General features: G+C 44.7%; 1 protein-coding gene across 2 annotated transcripts in view; it reads left to right on the top strand.

Moving 5' to 3' along the window:
* The window catches only part of LOC308196092 (uncharacterized protein), a 98314-nt gene that overhangs the window by 84554 nt on the left and 1033 nt on the right, over positions 1 to 12727 (top strand). The window contains exon 4 of one of the 2 annotated variants that reach the window (XR_013952063.1): positions 11790 to 11962. The exons of the other annotated variant lie outside the window; for it this stretch is intronic. The gene's annotated coding sequence lies outside the window, so the exon portion shown is untranslated. The remainder of the gene's footprint in view (positions 1 to 11789; positions 11963 to 12727) is intronic. 2 annotated transcript variants of the gene reach the window in all.

The raw sequence follows: 12727 nt of genomic DNA, 5'->3' as shown, positions 1-12727 counted from the left end.
AATTGTTTGTGGCTTTATTATATTCACAAATATATTTGATGTCGTAGCAATTAAAAATAGTCTGTTTTGATTAATTTGAAGGAAAGATACTTGTTTTTAAAGCATGCTGGTTAATTAAGCAAGAGTCAGTAAATGGCATAAAGCTATAGATAGGATGCTTTCTGATAATATGCAATTCCTTGAGGTCAAATTAGTCATTAAGTAAAATTTTCTGATCAGGAAAGAGGCTGTATTTCTAAGAGGTTGTATACTTTGTGTGAGCTTATTATACACCAATAGAGAGAGGAGCTGTGTTAAAGTGTTGGACGTGCTGTTGTATTACGGTTCATAACTTATTCTATCTGGTCTGGATTGTTTATTTAACTCTGATAATTTAGACAAGAGAGAAATGTAAATTCCATTTACCAAATTGGTGTTTGTAGCATTTAAAAAAGAGAGAGATTAAAAATGGCTTGAAATCTCTAAAATCTATAATGTTGCTCTGCAGCCTTTTAAAAGGCAAAAATTCAAATAATAATATTTCCACTACCAAAATAATATACAATATTTAAGAACAATAGAAATTGTTGTTAGAAGGACTTTGAAATAAACAATACGTTCAGATAGAGAGTTAGGTATTTGCAGTAGTTTTCTTCCCATATTCTCCCTCCTTTTTGGAAAGGAAAATTGAAGGATTTCTTTTAAATATAAAATGAATAAACAAATACAATTGGAATGAAACGTTATGCTTGATATTTGGTGAAATTTATTCTCTTAAAAGTATTTAGTTTTTTAAATGCAAGTGCTGTGAAATAGTCCATCTCAAAGTTTGTGGGTAGAAAATGTTTTAGCATTTTTGTTCATACCTGAGGAATCCATTTTAGAAGTCCATTTTTCCTGTTTGCAAAATACATTTTTATTAGATCTATGTATTTGGGTTAAGACTTACTTAAAATTACTTAATTAGGTTATACCGAAATTCTAAGTGATTTAAAAAGAAGGATTATGGTAATATGACAAAACATAACACTATTTTCATTGAAATCCTTAAATAAAGCCCTTTTAACATGCCAATTTTAAAAATCTATAAATTTGTGGTGTTAAAATAGTACAAAATATAAAAAGGCCGAACTCATAATGGAATATATAATCCTGTAGCAGAGAGCAGGGATTTTGTAGGTACGTCTGGAATATGGCAGGAGGTCATTTACACCTTCAGTTTGTTTTTGAGCATTTCTCTTGTGGTATTGTCCTTTTTAAGACTTTGTCGTATATATGTGGAATACTTGTAAAATGTTTGTGATTGATTAGTGAAGAGAAAATGTAGAGAAAGAGGGAAAAGTGTAGGTGCGCTAACCTGGACGGGAATTGATTGTGTTTTCCAAGGAAATTTTGAAAAACATACCAAAGTAAAAATTGCCACAGTAAGGAATAAATTTCAAATAATTACGTTTGTGCCATTTGGAATAGCGTGACTGTGAATTGTCTTTAAAAACCTCCTGTAAGTGTCTGAAAAACAGTACAACATAAAAAGGCTTTCCAATTGTGTTTTCTCTAGATAAACCTATTGGCTTGAAGGCTGACTTAGGGGACAGGATACCAAAAAATAATCTTAAAAAAGCAGCTATATATGTGCTTTTATTATCGATACTTTTTTTTCTTTTTTAAAGGAAAATGTGTATGTGTTTCTTTCCTCTCTGTTGATTGTGGTCTAAAATAAATAATAAATTTGTATTGATTTATTTTTTAAAAAGAAGTATTTGTATGAAAAACCTGGCAGTAAGCTTGTTTTACTTAGTGTTTTAATTTTGGAGAAATAGCAGAATGTTTCTGGATATTTGCATTTGTTTGAGAGGTTGGAGCACAAGCCAGATTTCTGTGTAGTCTGTCAGGCAGTTACACGTCTGAGCATGTTACAGTTTGTAGCACTACAAATTAGAGCCATTTGACTTGTATTTGCTGTACGGTGCTTTCTTAAAAAATATTACAAATGAAATAGACGCACAGGACACGAACTCTGCGTGTGTTGGGGGGGTCTCGGGGCGCAGATGCACAGCTCCGGCGGGGGGCCGGTGAAACCCAGGGAGTTTTACCAGGAGGTTGTACTGTGAATGAACTTATATTGTCTCCCCCCTTCAGTTTGTGACTTTAGAAATGGATTCTGACTGCGTGGGTTATTTTTTAGCTCACAGTAGGTTATTTGTATGCACATAATTTGCTGCTTATTTTAAGGCAGGAGTTGAAAAAGTGCCGCATGTGTTAATAATACGTATACTGGGTATCTATATGAAGAGCGTATAGGAAGCAGGAGAGGGCAAAGTGTGATAGCGTGACAGAGTTTTCACACTACTTTCTCTGCAGGGCAACACAGTATTTCCTGGTGACGTCGTCCCAAAGTTTCTGGGGGCTCGTAAGGCTGTTTCTGAGTTAATTTACTTATTAGAATTTATCTTTTGAAGTAATAGCAGTAAGAAAAAAAAAACAAAAAAACGCAAAAACACCAAGTCTGAGAGGACTTGTCAGCAGCTTGTTATTAGCTGGCAGACAGCGGGCAGCGCACAGCCCCGCGGCCGGTAGCCAGGAGCTGCAGCGGGGACCGGCAGCTCCGCCGCGGGAGCACAGGAACCCGGCGGCCGCCTGGGCCGGGCCGGGCCGGGCCGCGAAGAGCAGGCACCGCGGGCCGGGCCGGGCCGGGCCGGGCCGGGCCGGGCCGGGGGCGGCCGTGAGGAGCCGGGGCCCAGCGGGGGCCCGCTGGCGGCTCCACCACGAGACAGCGGCGGCCGCAGGGAGAAAAGAGGGGCCCGGGGCGGGCGGCGAGGGGCCGGCGGCGGCTGCGGAGCCCCCTCGGCGCCGCAGAGGGTTAACGGCGGGCGGCCGGGGGGCGGCTGGGAGTTGTAGGCGCCGCGGCATGCCGGGAGCGGGCGGAACAAGGCCGCGCCCGCCCGACATGGCGGCCGGCGGGGCCCGGAGGGTGGCGGGGCCGTGGGGACGGGCTGCCCGGCTCTGCCTCTGCCCGGCTCCCGGCCGGAGCCGCCGCGGGAGCGCTGCTTTTGTCCCCCGCGGCACGGCACGGCCGGGCCGGGCGCCCGCAGGTCAGTGGCGGCTCTGCGCCTTCCCCCGGGGGTGGCCGGGCCGGGCTGGCCGCCTCCTGCCCGCGCTGCCCGGCACGGCCCGGCCCGGTCCTGCCCCGGCGGGCAGCGGGGAGCGGCCCCGGCTCCGGAGCTCGGCCGCCCGGGTCCGCTCGGCGTGCACCAGCCCGAGGGGAGGCCGTGTGCTGGGACACCCGGAGCTCGGGAAGGGATGTGTGTGTGTGTGTGTGTGTGTGCAGGTTCTAGCCACGGGGGCACAGGCTGAGCGAAAATAACGATGCGAGAGGGAAGAAGCGAGCTCCGTGCAGGAGGTGAAGCGCCTTGGAGTTCTGGAGGGACAGATCTGCAAAGCTCCCGGGACTCGGCAGCAGGGCTGTTTTACCAGAGCGCCAGACGGGCAAGGAAGGAAGAGGAGGAAAAATATTACACGTTTGTTTGGTTTTTATTAATAGTAGGCCCAGAGGGCAAAATCAGGTGCTCATTAAGCATTCTGGTGTTTTCAGGGAATCCGTTCATTAGCTAGAGATAGCTTCTTTTTATGTGGGAATGGAAGAGAAATAAAAGTATGTAAAACTAATCTTAAATGGACTTGAACTTTAACTTTTTCCCTTTGTTCTTAGAAGGCAAATCTTGAAAGATACTGTTGCATGCATCAGCGGTTAACTGAACTTAATATTGCTTAATGAACTTAAGCTGAGCGTGTTTAAACACTTCATGGGAATGGTATAGGAAAGATTTTTGTTAGGCAGTCTCATTTTATTGTAATCACAATCCTCTGGAAACATGGAAGAAAGCCTAAATTATTAGTTAACTAGTAAATGATTACATGCAAAAGAAGAGATGTTGAGATGACCTGAAAAATGGGAGTACATCATAATTTTGTGTTCTGTCGCGCATGTCATAGTTCAGGTCTGAGAGGAGGTATGGGAGGAACTCTACAGAAGTCTTTGTGTCAGAAAGTACACCATATTTTGCCAATAATCACCATCTGTAATATTGCTGTTAAAGTATATGTGGATGGATGTAAGTCTCAGTAGAAAGACAGCAAAGAAATGTGGGTTTTTTTGAGGGAAGGTATGGTTCTAGTGGAGAACAAATGTCCTTTTGCTTACCAAAAGAAACTGCTGGTTGTACGCAAAATGGGATAAGAGTCTGTGTGCCTGCTTTATGTACCCTGGTTGTTCGGACTTGCAGAGTTAAACTGTTGAAGATGATTTGAGATTCAAAATCAGCAATTCCAGAGCAAAATAAAATACCATAAAAGAAAACGCCAGTGTCTATGATCTGTTGTAACATATTTTAAACTTCTTAGTGCATAGCCTACTCTATTCACAATTGAAAAGAACCATTGCTTTTCTAGTTCTTCATTCCAAAATCAATTTTACTGGGTTCTGTTTTCTTATTTCAATAACAGTGGAATTACATGAGCGCAGCAAATAGAATATATTCTCTTTCTAAAAGTGTGTAACTTTAAATACCATATAAATAGTGGAAACTACATGTAAAGGGTGGGAAATACTTGAGGATGCCAAACGGAAGGACAGAGTTTGTAATACCTGTTTTCTAATCTCATAGCCATAATCCACAGGTTTTGAAGGAAGAAATAGACAAAGATAAATGAAAAACGCAATGAAACGCAACATATTTTTAGGAAAAACAGATTGTGCCAGAATAACTTGTTATTTTATGTTAGGATTTTCTCGACAGAGAAAATTCAGTAGATCTAGTATGTTTTATTGTCAGGTACAGTGATATTGGACCATGGGGGGAAATTTGTAAAATGGAAAAAATTGGGACTAATGAAACTGTAATGCAACTTCGGAATGCATTGAGAGATAATAGATGGAAAGAGGATGTACTGATGGAAAGGAGGCTGCAATCTGAGTTTTTTTGACTGTGTCAGAAATTATGTAGTGTTTTCCTTACTGACGCTTGTGCAGAAGTCGAAGTGCAGTAAGGAAATTTTATGACACACAGCTGGGAGATGGCATCAATAGAGAGTGGGATTGGAATATCCATGTACCAACAAGATGAAGTAAGGCTAAGATTAATAGAATTTGATGGGATTTGCTGATGCAAATAGAAGCTAATCACAGTCTCTCCTAGAAGAGCTCATCAGTTTGGCAGTGAATTAGTAGGTGGTGTAGTAGTCAGCAGCAGAATGATAGCATACTGCTAATATGATGTGGCTGAGAGAATAAATAAATAAATAAGGTGGTATCCTAGAATGTATTACGGGAGGGACTTCCACTACCTATAGAAGATATTGTTGAAGCGTGTGGTTTTCGTGAGACCTTATCCGGAGCCCAGCTGATCACCCACATTCAGGTAAACTGTTCCGAACAGATGGATTGAACAGATGCAGAAAAGGATTACATGGATGTTAAGAGGAATAGAGAGACCATTTCCTGAAAGATCCAAAGTTGACAATTACACAGTTTTTTTTTTTTTTTTATATATGGGAGGAAAAGAGCTATGTGAGCTCAAGGTTAGTGTAAGCAAGCTAAGACAAGATGCATGTGAAAGGGTTAATAAACATGATTTGCTGGAAATTACAATAAAAGTTTTAACTATCAGGCCACAGATATTCTGGAGAGGTTTCAAACGAGATAGAAATCTAAATTTCTTTTAAAATGAAGTTTGGTAAATTCACAAAAGAACGTCAGCATGTGGTTCTGCAGAGTGGTAGGGAGTTTGACTCAACAATCCTGGATATCCCATCTCCTGTGCTGTTTTATATCAGCAAAATGGATCATGAGATGGATGTGTACTTTTGCGTTGGGCCCATTTTGAAAATGTTGTTCTTTGTCATCCTGGTTTCCTTTTCCATTAATCACGTTACTTTCTTTCGGACCCTTACCATCAGCAGAAGAGTTCAGTTATATTCATGGAATCATAACGGTTGGAGAAGACCTCCACGATCATCTGGTCCAACCATCTCTCTGCCACCAGTATCACCCACTAAACCGTTCGCTATCAAGTACATCTCATGTATGTTTTGAATTGTGCTGGCAGAAAAGAAGCCATGTTTCTTACCCTGCTGCCATCAACATTTGGAGTTTCCGTACGCTTTGGACATGTTGTATATCAAATAATGGCTGAAGGTGTACTCGCACAGCACTGCAGGACTTCTTTGTCCCTGGATGTGCTATTTGTAGATGTTTTCATGGAACAACTTTTAGGAAAGTATTTAAATGAAAAGCTTGAAGTCATCTAGGGCAAGACAGTATTGCGTTCACAAATGCGTGTATAATCAGCTCCCTTGGGATGTTACCTGAGGCCTTGTATCTTTTTTCTGCTTTTGTTCTTAGACTCAGTAGTTTTTACACATAGTACTTAGCGCAGCACTGAAGAATTAACAGAAGAATCTTAAAATCTAAGAACATTGTTTTCTGAGCAAGGCTGCCATAGCCCAGGCAGACATTTTAGATTTTTTCCTGACGTCACTATTTGGGAAATTCAGAAAATTCCCACAAAGCAGGGAAATACACAGTCACTGCTCAGCCATCCTTTCTTATTTTATCTTTCAGTCCACAACTGTCTCCGGTTATTCAGAGAGAGAAAGAATTTGTTTTAAGGAGGTAACTTTCCATTCAATGGTCAATAGAAAACTAACCGATGGAATCAATCTAATCATCAACACATGCATTAAGTGCTACCAGTGGCACTTCTTCTAGTTGCCGAAACAGAGTAGTGAATGGATTATAGGGATTAAACTTCCTTCATCCCCCTAGAGGTGAACAAGTCATGTGAAAATGGAAGGCTCATCTGGTAGGAGATGGAATGAAAGACTGGGAAGACAAAGAAAAGAAATATTATCTCTAAATGGTTTCTTGCACACTTTCCCTATAATAGATGGCAGCGTGTGAGCTGCAGACAGAAACTTGAAGCTTACAGGGCAGAAATGTGACTGTAAAGTGATTCTGTGAGTATGGAATGAAATGTTCTTGGTCATTATTTAACTTGGATTCCTGAAAGATTTTTCTCTTCCATCTTAAGTTTGATTTTCTAAAGAAATACATACCTACCATAGCATATGCTTTCTCCTTTTCTTCTCTTGACCTTTTTGCATTAGAAGGAAGTCATGGTCTTTCCCACTGTAATTCCGGGAATACAGCAAAAGGAAATTTTCTGACCTGATGTGCCCGTGTCATCCTACAAGGCTGTCTTTCCACTGCATAAAAAAGGCACTTTCACAAATGTCAGCAGTTATTTTCATTCTCTCATGCCGTAGTGCACCTTTTGGAATACAACTGGTCGGAGGAGCGAATTTATTAGTGAGAAGCGTGTGTGTAATAAGGCTGGTAATTACATCCACATTATTCAATAATGAAATCAAAACAGGAACAGAAGGTAATGTTTTAATATTAAAGATAAGGCGTTGATACTGTTATTAAGAGTAGAACAAATCCATTCTTTTGCTGGTTTATCGAGACAAGTATGGGTGATTCATGCCACCTGAATAGGTGGTCTTCTGCATGGGGGCATTTTTACGGTGTCTCCTGCCTTATTATGTAGTTCACTTCCTCTTATTCTCAGAATGAAAAAAACAAAGGAGAGGTAATGATCAGGTCCCCTATAAGCTCCTTCCGTAGGAAAAAATAGCTCAGAACCCCCTAAAATGATCGTATAGTTGCTACAAAAGCTGTCGGATGTTGTTGTTATAGCAGCATCTACAGGAACAGAAATAGCAAGAAGAGAAAAATGCAGTTTGGCATTCCCTCGGTCTCTCTCCAACTTGTGAAAATCTTAGGAAGGAAATGACATCTCTTGGAGCTACTTTTTCTGCAGTGCCTTCTTATGCAGAAACTTACCTTGAAATTTAATCAAAGCAGAATAACTAATAAGTAAGATAAAAATATTGTTTGCACTTGTTCCAGAGTGGTGGTGGTCATTTCTGTCTCAAGTGTTTCTGTGGAAGGAGGCCAAACGATCGCTACTATTCTTATTCTGGTATTCAGGGAAATGACAGCTCGATTTAAAATACGAATGTGAAATGAGTTTTGCTGTCCCACCGTAGTGCACAAAGAATATTTCAGTTAGAGAAGACAGACCTCGCCCATCTGAGCAGGGCAATACCATAAATTCCCCAACATCTTATCGCCCTTTGATACTGCTTCTCCTCTCACCATCCCTGAAGGACAAACTGGAGCATCTCGGTGTCTTCTCAGCACCTAAAGCTCAGGTTCAGCCCCCAAGCCACCTGCCCGGGTGCCACCCGTGAGAAGACCTCCGTTGCTGCCCCTGCCATCTCTGAGCGCTGCAGGGCAGGGTGCTGCCGCGGGGCTGTCCCAGGAAGGCCCCCCCCGCCACTGCCACGTGGGGTCTGCCCCACCAGGCGCTCCTGCAGCAGGCCAGCTGGGTTCAAATGGTTAAAATTCACTGGTAGAAATCTCTGGGAAATGTGGAAGCCAGAATTAGGGGAGGGGAGCATAACTGGGTGTTAAGGATATGCAACGTTTTTTTTCTTCTGTTCCTAGTAGTGCCCTCGTTAACTCTTTGTTCCCGTTTCCTCACTTCGAACCATCACTCTTCAGGGGCATTCTTCAAAGCATAATTCATGCTCGTGAAATGCTGGGAGTGGCCCAGACAGAATCTTCTGGAGGTACCAGGTTACGGTGGGGGCACCAGAACTATCCAGCAAACGGACCTTGGAGGAGGCGCCCAAGGAAGAAGGATTTTTTCTAAAGAATATAGTGACAAAGCTAGTCCACTGGAACACGGGAGGGGGGAAGTAGGTGCGTGGAGGGGAGGAAATGCTGTGTGTTTTCCTGTCCCGCAGATAGGAACCAGCTTGTGCTAGACAGAGCCCCTCAGAGACATCGGTTGCGTTGGTCGGGGGTGGGAGGAGGGCTGTAGGCACAACTCTGCATTCAGTACACTCCACAAAAGGATCCAGTGAAAGAGGGATGAGTGTATATAATACAGTGCGGTGGGTGAACAATAGGTTATAGTTGAGGAGACAAAGGTTTATTATCAAATGTAGTCCATCATCTGGGGCTGAAAGTGAATGCAGCATGCAAGGTGACATTGCGTGTTGGCAGTGGCGTGAGGGACACGCATTCCTGAACTTTGTTCACTTCATGTGGACAAGTGTCTGTATCACTTATCTACAGTTGCGAAACTGGATAGCGGAGACATCAAGGATTAGACAATGAGAACACAGTATTTTGTTTCTACAGATGATATTTTCAGCTCAAAATCAATACACTTCAGTGGGCTGTAGGATTGAGGAAGGTTAATCTTCTGTTGCCGTGGCCCATACCCTGTCTCTCCAATAAACACGTTCTGCACTTGGGCTTGCAGCATGCACAACTAGTACAATTCTTTTGAAGAAGTACTTACTTGATTTCCAGCATTGCTGGTGGCTTAAAAAACCAAACAAACCAACCCAAACCAAAACTAAAAACAAGACCAAACCAAAACTAAAAACAAGACCAAAAACCTGCACGTGCACGTTCTGCTCAAACCTTTTCCAGTGTTGCATGAGGAGGGGATCTGCAGCTCTCCATTTTAATAATTTTTGGGAACTCTGAACAGAGAATGGCAACAAAAAGGAGAATACAGAGCCTTTATGAGAGGCTGCTGAGCTTGCCTGTTAATCGAGAGTAAGTAAAAGTAAAAAATCCCTGTATAAAGTGCTAGAAGTTTATAGCGTCATTTATATTGTTTTCTATTCGTTGTAAGAGGAATTGAACAGATCTTCTTGTAAAGACCCATGTGCACCTGTGTGACATGTTAAATTTACAGTCTAGACTTGACTGGTTAACACACAGACAACTATCCTGCTTTAGTTTCTATTTAGCTGTCACTGCCACATTTATCTGGAGTGATCAGTTGTTGAGAAATCAGGGATGTTAATCCCTAACGCACAAGGGTATGTTCCTGGTGCCTCGGTTTTATTTAAGAAAGAAGAAGCAATGTGTAGTTGTTACACGGTATGGTAACCCCCCAAAGCCTGGATGACTTGGTTTCAAGGACTTGTGTTGCTGACTTGTGTTGGCAGGTTCCTGTCCTTCCAATAGAAACTGCAGCCAAAAGTGTTCAGTTGCAGGATTAGAGAAACGTTGAAATCAACAGCGGTGCTCCTTTGCCTACTTAGTGTGGCCCTTCGTGTCACTAGTTGTGTCCGTTTCCCTCAGACTGCCCCTGTCAGCCGCCCTGCACCCGACAGCCCTGCAGAGCAGGGGCGATCTGCTCTTCCGTGGCTGCTGAGGGCCCGGCAGGGCCGGGCGCCCCTTCCTTCTCCACGGGTGCTTGGTGCCTGGCGCTAGGCCCATGGGTGCCGTGCGGGCTCAGAGCCAGCCGAGTCAAACAGATCCCCACGGCCCTGTTCCCTCTGGGAGCACACGAGGGGTGAGGAGGGTCATGCGGATACCTGCTTCCAGCGCTGCCCATAATAAGTGCTTTAATGACTGCTGCCTTAATGAGTGCTTGAGGTTTACGTATGGGACAGGGACGAGAAAGCTACCTCCAGCACCCCAGTCTCTCCGATCCCGCTGGCTTTCCCTGTCCTCGCTTAGGCTGACGGATGGGTGATTATCCGTGGGTGCTGTGGAACAGCTCGGGCAGGAGGGACCTCACCTCGCCCACGTTCGGCTGGTACGGACATGCTCGGGCAGAGGGGAAAGCTGAGCTTTGAGCACCTAGGTGAGCGCTGACTGGTGTGTGGGCTGGGAGGCGTACGGTGAGCGCTGCAAGGGGGGTGGAGTAGGGGCCTATGGAAGGGCTCAGGATTGGGAATCCCAAGCCAAGGTATCTTGCTTCAACCCCGAGTTAGGATTCACTGCTATTTGAAGTGTCTTGAGAGATCTGTGGACGTGTCCAGCTGGTTCACATAGAGAGTTTTTCACTTCCCGGGTTGGTTGGATCCCCGTGTTGGATACTCTTCTCTGCTGCTTCACACCCTGAGGCAGGGGGTCTTAATTCGGAGCTCTGGGTTTGGGCAAGGCAACACTGCAGTGCTAGCCCTGTGCTGGATGTGGCCTCACTGCGATGTGTGTGAGTAATGGTAGCAGAGGCACAAGAGCAGGATGACTGTACAGGAGAGAGAGCTGCACTTGACTTGCTAGAGTGAAAAACGTATTTGTAAAGGGATTAAATTAGTGCTGGGTACAAGAACGCCACTTAGTGAAACAAATGACTCTACTTCTTCTCAGCGGCAGGAAAAGTGACACATCCCGGATAACCGGCGGTCCCCGCTCCTTTCTCAGTGTCCCTGCGGGGTGGATGGCGCCAGAGCCGGGTGAGGAACGAGCGCCAGCTCCGGCCTCCTGCGTGCCGAGACCGGTGGCAGCGGCGGTGCTGGTGGTGGCAGCGCTGGTGGCAGCGGTGGTGGCGGTGGCAGCGCTTCCCTGCTACGGAGCTTGCGGCAAGGCCTCTCCTCGGTGCTGCGAGAGCGGGGCGGGAGGGAGCAGGCACGTGTGAGGTGCTGGAATGAGATCTCACCCAGGTGTGGGACCGCTTGTGGGGTACTCACGTGGCACAAAGTTTTAGGAAATAGCGACGGTAAAAATTGAACGTCTCTAATTACTGGCTGCACTTTTATCTTTGTTCTATTTCTCCTTCTTGTCTTCTTTACATCTTTTGATTTCTTCCTGTCTGTAGCTCTGCGTCCTTATTTTCATTTTTGTTTACTGTTGCTTTTTTACTCAGGCATGTACCTGCTCCTTTAGTTTTCCTAATTTCTTTCTCTTTTATCTCTCTTGTGATCTGCCATAGAGTTTGGCCACCATCCATGTGATGGAGCAATGGGAGCAGTGTAGCTGGGTTGGGGGTTGACTTGCGCTTGCATCACTGCAACCCTGAACAAGATTGCATCTGCAGTCATCTGACTTCATGCCTGGACTGATAAACGGTGGTGTGGAAGCGTGGATCTCAGGGGCCTTGGCAAGGTACTCGTACACATGTGCGTGCATGTTGATGTGCGAGCACATTCAAAATGTCTGTGGGTTTGATCAGCACAGCTGTCTGGGTGCTCCTTTAGGCTCTGCAGCAGCTGGTGGGGAGTGAGAACAGGTCTGTGGGAAGACCAGGATGAACCCTGGAAAGGGGGATATGCCTGTTTCCCAGGAATGTATGATGACCTTAAGCAAGAGATCTAAAACCCCTCACTTGACCTTTGTATAATTCTTTCCCTTCCAGTGAGTCCCTTTCCCTGCTGCCTGTGACTCATCTTTGTCTAAATGTAGACTGTAAGCCTCTCAGAGGACTGCCTTTCTTTCTGAACAGAACAGCATAAAAAATGGCAATGCTGTTGAATAACCATTATTATTTTTTAACACTTTCTTTTTTTTTTTGAGGAGTGCCTTGCTGTATTTGTGCTTCTCTGTCAAGGGATTTATTGGTTCCCTGGGAGAACAGTGGGGCAGGTTCTCTCCTGACCCACAACAAGAAGGTTTTTCAGACGAGGTCTGGGGAGCAGCACGACAGCAGTACTGTGGGCAGCAGACAGTATAAGAGAAGACAGTGGGCTCTGACAGAGGCCAGCAGGTCTTTCCGTAGCACCCCAAGTTCTGACCCCTTTGTGAGTGGCAGCATCCCCGTGGTAAATGCAACCTACATGGACATGCAGCGCTTCCGTGGGCTGCCCAGTGCCCGTCTCCTTTCTTCCAGCCTCTTCCAGTCCACTGCTGTTCTCCACACTGTGGTGACCCTGG

The sequence above is a fragment of the Anser brachyrhynchus genome, assembly GCF_964034855.1.
Source record: "Anser brachyrhynchus genome assembly, chromosome: 5".
Taxonomy (NCBI): domain Eukaryota; kingdom Metazoa; phylum Chordata; class Aves; order Anseriformes; family Anatidae; genus Anser; species Anser brachyrhynchus.
This window is presented reverse-complemented; position numbering and strand designations above follow the sequence as displayed.